The following is an 8,592-nucleotide window of genomic DNA, read 5'->3' as shown; positions in this document are numbered from 1 at the left end:
CCCATTTGCTGCTTATGGACTGAGGACGTATTACATTTTAAAAAACCAAATGTGATCCTCTGGACTCCTCTACTCCCTTCACTGGGCCTGGCTGCCCACGGGCTCCCTTCACTGGGCTTGGTGCCCAGGCAAGCAGGGGCACCAATTATACCCTAAGCCCTTCCTTTATGATGCCTCTCTCTCCTTAACAGCTGTCTCTTTGCTCTACAAAATTCTGCCTATTAAAGTTATGAGAACTGAGCACACTTTGTTCATTGTGATTGTGGGTTTTGCTGCTGAAATTGATAATCCCTCTTGGGAGAGACATGAGATTCTTTTCTCCCTTGATACACAGTACGGATTGCTCTCTGCTCCCTAGTGAAGGGTAGCAGTGTCAGGGTTTTGTGGACTCCTCTAGCTCAGCTGTATTTGAAATTCAGCCTATTGATGTTCTCTGGGAGCTAGGGGCCAAGCTCCACAGCATGCGACCTTGCCCTGAGACCTTCTACCTGTACCGCCCATCACTCTCAGAGTTCTCTGGGCTTGTCAACATTTGCTAAAGCATCATCCCTGTTTATTTACAGGGTGGCTGGTATGCCCTGCCCCTGGCCTTTTAACACAGGTGAATTTGTCTTTGCATGACATAATGCAGCTGTTAAGAGCAGTCTCTGGAGCCAGGCTGCCTGAGTTCAAATTCCACTGCCCTGTTTGCTGGTGTGCTTGGGCAAGTCATTTAACCTCATTGGGCCTCACTTTCCTCATCCATAAGATGGAGATATAAAATAATAGGAAGATCAGAGAAGAGAGGAGGTAGAAGGTAGGAGATAGACAGGAAGAGAAGAAGAGGAGAAGAAAGAGGATTGTGGGCAGAAGAGAACAGCATGTACAAAGACTCTGTGGGAGAAAAGAAAAAAAAGGACAGCCCGGGTGGCTCGGTGGTTTAGCGCCGCCTTCAGCCCAGGGCCTGATCCTGGAGACCCAGGATCAAGTCCCACTTCGGGCTCCCTGCATGGAGCCTGCTTCTCCCTCTGCCTGTGTCTCTGCCTCTCTCTCTCTCTCTCTCATGAATAAATAAATAAAATCTTAAAAAAAAAAAAAAGACCCTGTGGCAAGGGGAAGCAGAGTGATTCTTAGGGTTTGAAAGAAGGCTCAGGATGGTATAGATACTGTAGCCCAGCTTGCTTAGCCTCTTTTGTAGTGTGCCTTCCCATACTAGAAAGACCAAGAAGCAAGACTTCTGAAGCCAATCCTCCAGATGTGATTTAGGTCCTACCACTCAGATGCACTAGGGATGTTAACACCGTAGGGCAGCCATGCCTCTCTGATTTTCAGACGAGGAGACTTAGAGGTGATGAGACGTCCTGTAGGAGCCATTGCAGAGTGCCCAGTGTTTAGACCCTCGTTTGCGATCATTGAAGATCTTGGGGCACCCATTCTCTCAGAGAGGGGATCAGGGCAAAGTTTACTCCTGGAGCCAATGGCGGTGGTGCCAGCATCCTGATCCCCAGATCTTTGGTGATGGCAGAGGCTGCAGTGTCATTCTGGGGATCATTTCTGAAAGCTCAGCCGAGAACCAGCCTCTCCAGCTCTCCCTGCAGTGCTGTATGCACCTTTCCCCTGTATTAAGATCTTTTCTGCTTAAATGAACTGGAGCGGCTTCTGTGATCAGAAGCTGAGCCTGGCTGTGGTGGATCAAAGAGGGCCACCAGTTATTCCCCATCGAGAAATGGAGCTTCTTTTCCTCTCCTTCAAGAAAGCCTCATTAAATTTGAATTCCAGACAAATTAGTGCATAATCTGTTAGTATACGTATGTCCTAGATATTGCATGGAGCATACTTAGAGTAGAAATGACCTGTTAGGGGCATCTGGCTGGCTCGATCGGAGGAGTGTATGGCTCTTGATCTCAGGGTCATGAGTTTGAGACCCATGCTGGGCAGAGAGAGGATTTAAATGAGTAAACTTGAAGAAAAAAAAACAAAAAACAGAAATTGTTTGCTGCTCATCAGAAATTCAAATGTAACTGGACTTCCTGCATTTTTATACGCTAAACCCTCATAAGCCCTCATCTGCTTTGTCTCTATCCTGAGGACATATGAGCCTTCCCTGCCTCGGCCAAAGGCTTTTGACTCTAGGTGAGCGGACAGGTCAAGGAATTCCCTTTCCTCTATTTTCCCTTAGCCCACTTGACATGACTACCTACAAGTATGGTTTGAGCAGGGCTCCTTTGTCCGCCTGATTGGCCGCACTGCCTACAGGTTTCCACCATTATAGATACAATCCTTTTCATCTTTGGAAACTTGTTTCTTTTCAGATGGTTACGAAAGCACATCTCCCTCTGGGAGGGTTGAAGCCATATCAGCTAGTACTTTGTGTGACATTGGATTAGGAGTAGGAGTTTCTGAGAAGAGCACTCAGGGGTGATTTCCTGGAAGGGGTGGGGGTGGTTGCTGCCAGTGGGGCGGGGATGGCCTGATGGAGTGAGAGAGACCCAAGCTGGGGATCCTGGGCGCAGCTACTGGCTGAGCAGGATAGTCCCTACACTTACCTGAGCGACAGGCTGAAGAGCGAGCACCTGGAGAGAGCCTGGAGGAGCCACTGTCTGCCAGAGTGAAGAAAGGGAAGCACAGAGAGAGCTGGGGCCGGGGACGTGGGTAGGGATAGGCTATAGTGTGTGGGTTTGGGGCAAGACCCCTCCTTTTGGGCTTCAGAGCCCTTATTTTTTTAAAAAAGATTTTATTTATTCATGAGAGACATGCAGAGAGAGACACAGAGAGAGGCAGAGACATAGGCGGAGGGAGAAGCAGGTGCCCTGCAGGAAGCCTGATGTGGGACTCGATCCCAGAACCCCGGGATCACAACCTGAGCTAAAGGCAGATGCTCAACCACTGAGCCACCCAGGTGCCCCCAGAGGCCTCGTCTTAACGTGAGCAGTTGGGGCAGCCCACCAGACTCCCGTTTCAGTCCCCTTTGACCTTTATCTCTGACTCACCAGCGCAAGCTGGCCTTTCTGCTGGGTCCTGCTGAGGCCCCCTCCCAGGAGGGTCCCTGCTGTGCGCTTCTGGGGCTGCCTATCCTCTGTCGCCAGGGGCACCTGGGGCCTAGCACAGAGTGGGCTGTACGTGCCCACAGGAGGGACAGCCTTTTTCCCACCTGTTCTCAGGCCCTGGCTCCTGGTTTTCTGTCCAGAAGCAGTGACTGGGTACAGGGGAAGGCAAGGAAGGGCCTGTTTTTAGCTCCTCCCCACCTTGGCCTCTGTGGGTCATCACTGAGCCTTTGGGGGGCATTCTCCAGCATAAATGGAGTTACTTTCAGCTTTCCCTATTGGCAGCTTAGGGGCTTGGGGTCCTTGATTCCTCTAAGTCACAACCCATTGAACTGCTTTTCTGCCCCCCAAATTCTGGTAATGTTATCTCTTCTGTGCTAATTATCCTTGTGGTTTTATGCCTTGGAAAAAAAATCCCTTTTGCCTTCATGTTAGTGGAGAGTCAGGAGGGAGCCGAGCTGGGCGTCCGTGTGCTCCATCTGTCTTATTTAACCAGAACTCATAGTTGGCCTAATTTAATCTTCACAACAATACCAAGGGGCCAGTTATTACCCTCATTTTCCCAGGGAGGGAAGAGAGGCTCGGTGATGGTGCCTACAGAGCTAACAAGTGGCAGGACCCGGTAGCTCCCACGACCCTCTGTCGCCAACATTCTTTTCATCCTACACAGCTCCCCTGGCAATGCCCGGAGAAGGCTGTGCCCTCCCCACCCAGCCCCCTCAGGTATTGGCCTCTTCTGTGATAGAACCCCAGTTTGCCGGAAGGAGGCTTTGGGGGTGATCGTGCCTTCCTCCATCTGCGCTGTCCTCTACCCGCACCTTCTGCAGGAGCCGAGGCAGTCTGAGAGCCATAAGCTGTTGTCAAACGCAATTAACAATTGGAAATGACCTTAATGTCCAACGATTGCAGGTTGGGTAAATAAATTACGGTATACCCATTTAAGAAACGCTCTCTGGCTGCCAGAAATGACGAGATAGAAGAATATTTAATTTCATGGGAAAATGCTCCTGACACACTGGTAAATTGAAAAAGCACATTTCCCAAGCAGTGGGTGCAGTATGGCAACAATAGCACACACATATAATAACAAATTAATAAGAAAAGCAATTAACACTTACCTGCAACCCTTGATCCTTGAGCGTCAGTTCCAAGCCAATATGCAAAGTCAGAAGGAATTCTCTCCACCCCAGGATATGAGGTCAAGTTCCAATGCTTTAGTTCCCCCCCACCTTTCTCCTATGTCCACCTCCCCTCCCTCATGATCCCGAAGCCTAAGATCCACATCCCGTGGAGAAGAAAGTGCCCTGACTGCTCCCCCATCCTTACCCGGGGCTTAGCGACTCTCTACTTCTGGAATACCGCGGGTACTGAGAACATTTTAAGTAGTCAAGTTTTCTCTTTACCGTCAAGCTGGACCACTTGAAAATACCCCTGGTTTTTTTTCCCCCCCTTTTCAGGAGAGTAAGGGTGAGGGAATTAGCAAAAGGGAGGGAAGTGGCAGGGAGTTGTAATACCCCCACTGCACGCTAAATGAGGAAAAACGTACCTGAAATCTAGCCACAGCCTACTTGATGGAACACTGGATTTCCTTTCCTAAAGATCCTCTGGACTAGGATGAAGATTCATGTATTCAGGATGCCTTAGGATAGTGTGCTTCAAAATGAGGATCATTAGCCATTACAGCTGTGCTGTCCAGTCCCATAGCCACTGGGCACATGGGGCTTATGGCGCACTTGAAATGTGCTATAAATGTAAAATACACGCTAGACCATGAAGACTTGATATGTAAAAAAGAATGTAACGTATTTTATTACTGATTTTAAAATAATAATTGAAATGATAACATTTTAGGTATTTTGGATTAAGGATAATATATTATTAAAGTTAGTTTTACCTTAAAAGATTTTTTAAGTTAAAAACCCTTTTTAAAGCCCTGTGGTCTCAGTGGCTTGACACAGCACGTATTAATTTTTCATCTAAGCTTCATGCCAATGCAGATGTGCAGAGGGTTCTGCTCATCATAATCATGCAGGGACTCTGGCTGGTGGTGCAGCGGCCATCTCGAGCGCTGTAAGTCACCTTGCTAAAGGGAAAGCCATAGCTCTGGAGGATATGGCTCTGGTAGTTAAATGCCCTGGCCTAGAAGTGACACCTGTCATTTCTGCTTACAACTCATTGGCCAGGACTAGTCACATGGCTCCATTCGACTGCAAAGGGGTGGGGCATTTCTACCATGTGCCCCAAAGGCAGACATCCAGAAATATTTGGCAAACAGGGCAAATGACCAACTCAGTTGCTGTCAGGTTTTTAATTTTTTTTTAATATAAAGAATAGAATAGTAGAAGAAGTCAACTGGAACAAAATAGGAAATAGAGGGAATCGCAAAGCTTTTAAATTATGGTGAGGCTCAAGAAGTATTTGTGGAATGACGAAAATTCTTTCTGAATACAGATTGTAGCCACAACATGTCTCTTTTGCTTTCTTACTAACAAAGTGCTTGCCCTTTGGTTATCTCATATAGGGTATTATGGGTCCCGTTTATGGATGAAGAAATTGGTTCAGTGATCTGTTCAGCTCATCCAATCAACTGGCAGAGCTGGGACATGGGACAAGTAAGATAACTGGTGGGATTCTCTCTTCAAACTCCAGTCTTTCTTTTTTTTTATCAACCTTGAATCCTAAACTTGCTATTTTATATTCCTTTGAATAATATAAAAGTTTAATGTATACTGAAGTTAGTACTAACATCATTGCTATTTTGTAGCCAGGGAAATTGAGGCAGAAATAGATGAGATGACCTGCTCAAGGTTACATCGTCAATAAGAGGCAGGACTTGAATTCATACGTGGGTCTAAAAGAAGCAAGGCTATAACCATAGTTATTTTGTCAATCTGCCTTATTGACTTGGTTTTAGAAAACACTTGCATGGCATAATAGATAAGGTTTAAGGATACTTCCCAAAATTGTTTGATCCATGTGGTCTTCACCCAGCAACATACCTGCCTGATGCCTTGGGCCCTTCTTACCATCCTAACACCATAGGAGCAGACGCTTTGAGATCCTTCCTGGAATCTGGAGCTTCAATAACCAACCCATGGACACTAGAAAACAGACAGACAGGAGCACCTGGGTGGCTCAGTGGTTGACCGTCTGCTTTTGGCTCAGGTTGTGATCCCAGGATCTTGGGATCAAGTCCTGCATTGGGCTTTCTGCGGGGAGCCTGCTTCTCCCTCTGCCTATCTTTTTGCCTCTCTCTGTGTGTCTCTTATGAATAAATAAATAAAATCTTTTTTAAAAAGAAAACAAACAAAAACTCTCTAATATTAGCAAGTGGAACCAGATGACTAAATTATTCCAGGGTTACATTTTACTTTATTTATTATTATTTTTTTTCCAGGGTTACACTTCAACAATACTATTTCATTTCTAGCTTTACGGGGCTTGATGTAAGCTTTTGGAGACTCAGATATTTATTTTACATGCTCTTTAAAAAGTGCCAGTATCATAAATAATAACTAACATTCAGCTCCTGCTATATGCTTGATGCTCTGCTAAAGAATTAACGTGGATTATTTAATTTAATTTTCACAGTGTTCAAAAAGGTAAATGTAATCCTAGATTGCAGGAGAAGCCCTGACCACTGTGTACTATGCTTGTGAAAGTGGCCTCAGCTGATATTCTCAAGTACTAAGATCCAGCACTTGCTCTGCCTCTAACTACAAGTACTTACTTACATGCTTTGATCCTTAGACTCCACATCTGCCACATTCTACCATTGAACTGGATGATCTAGAAACCCCTAGAGAGGAGGGGCTTGCTGTGTAGTGCTTAGCACAATAGAACTTTCATCTGAAATGAAACCTGTCTAATTTAATCATCACTTCACACATGAGAGTTCTCATAGAGACCATGGACAGAGTGAAAATGGAGCTTCCCTCCTGGAAACTTAGCTTCTGTAGTCCTCATAACCACCATATGTGGTGGGTACTGTGATCACGTCCATTTCACAGATGACGAAACGGGGGAATCAAGAGGTGGGCAATTTGCCCAAGGTCTTCAATGCTGGTAGGAGACTGAGTTTAGACTCAAAACTGGTACTCTGACTCCAGGGGTTTGTTCTTACCACTCTGTCTTCCTTCCTCTAGCATAGTGAGGACTTGGGTTTGGGAGGGAGATCAAGAATAAATCCAGCTCAGCTTCTGCTCACTTGGAGGATGAGCCTGACATTTGCTTCAGGCTCTTTATGGTCAGCTATCCCATTTAATTCCCATATCAACTTCCTAAGGTATGTATTACTATTGCCACCGCCACCGCCCCCCCGCCTTGACAGATGGAAAATTCGAGGCTCTGAGAGGTCGGACAAGTAGCCTGAGATCAACTGGTCAATGCGTGGCAAAGCCAAGCCACTCTAACTTCAAAGCCTTGGCATTAAGCCAGGATTTCTCTCCCTTGACACTGTTGACATTTGTGGCTGGACAGTTCCTTATTGTGTGGGGGGTGCCCTGTACATTGTAAGATATTTAATAGCATCCTTGACCTTATCCACTAGATGCCAGTAGCACTCCTCTCCCAGTTTTTTTTTTTTTAAGATTTTATTTATTACTCATAAGAGTAATACAGAGAGAGGCAGAGACACAGGCAGAGGGAGAAGCAGGATCCAAGCAGGGAGCCCGAGGTGGGACTCGATCCCAGGACTCCAAGATCATGCCCTGGGCTGAAGGCGAGCACTAAACCGCTGAGCCACCCAGGCGTCCCACTCCTCTCCCAATTGTGACAACCAAAATTATCTCTAGACTTTGCCAAATGTTCCCTGGGGCACCATTGCTCCCAGTTGAGGATTCTTGCTCCCAACTGACTGGGTGACCTCTGATGCAGATTTGGGGACTCAGGTAAGATGAGGTGAAAGGAAATTTCATGACTTTCTTTTAAGATCCAGGAGGGCAGGTGTTCGGGACTCTTTGACTCTGAAATCAGCCTCCACTGCACAGCGAGGTATTGACTAGGTCTTGTAGCCTCCTGGAGTGAGCCCAGCCGTGGGGCCTTTTATCTCGAGACTGATGGGGTGTGCTCTCACTGGGCAGGGCCCCAGTCATCAGTGTCTCTCCTGCCCAGGGTTCAATTTATCTGGAGGCCATTAAGGAACCTGCCTGATGATTATCTATTGGCTCAAGCTTGGCTTTATCTCTAGTCTTCGATTCTGAATGGGACTAATGACCGCTTGAGATTCAGATTCCACACAACTGCCCAGCACCTTCTTGAGAACAGAAGGGCAGCCTCTCACAGCCTGGGTCACTGCTCCCATCCCAACAAACTTGCCTCCGGGGCAAGTTAGAGACCTGGGAATCTGTGCAGATGTCTCCCTCTCCATCAATGTCCTATTTCAAGTATTCACCAAGTCCTATTGATTTTGGGTTCTAAATATGATTTGGATCCTGCAGTCCTGGTGACTCTTCCCTAGACCAAGGCATCATAGACTATTGCAATATCCTCTGAAAGGCACCTACTTTGTTCACTCCTGCCTTCCATTCTATTGCCCACATTGCAGCTAGAGTAGCCTTTTAAAAATGTT

Source organism: Canis lupus, chromosome 2 (assembly GCF_003254725.2).
Source record: "Canis lupus dingo isolate Sandy chromosome 2, ASM325472v2, whole genome shotgun sequence".
In the NCBI taxonomy this organism is placed as follows: domain Eukaryota; kingdom Metazoa; phylum Chordata; class Mammalia; order Carnivora; family Canidae; genus Canis; species Canis lupus.
The sequence above is the reverse complement of the archived record's forward strand: the minus strand, read 5'-3'. Positions refer to the sequence as shown.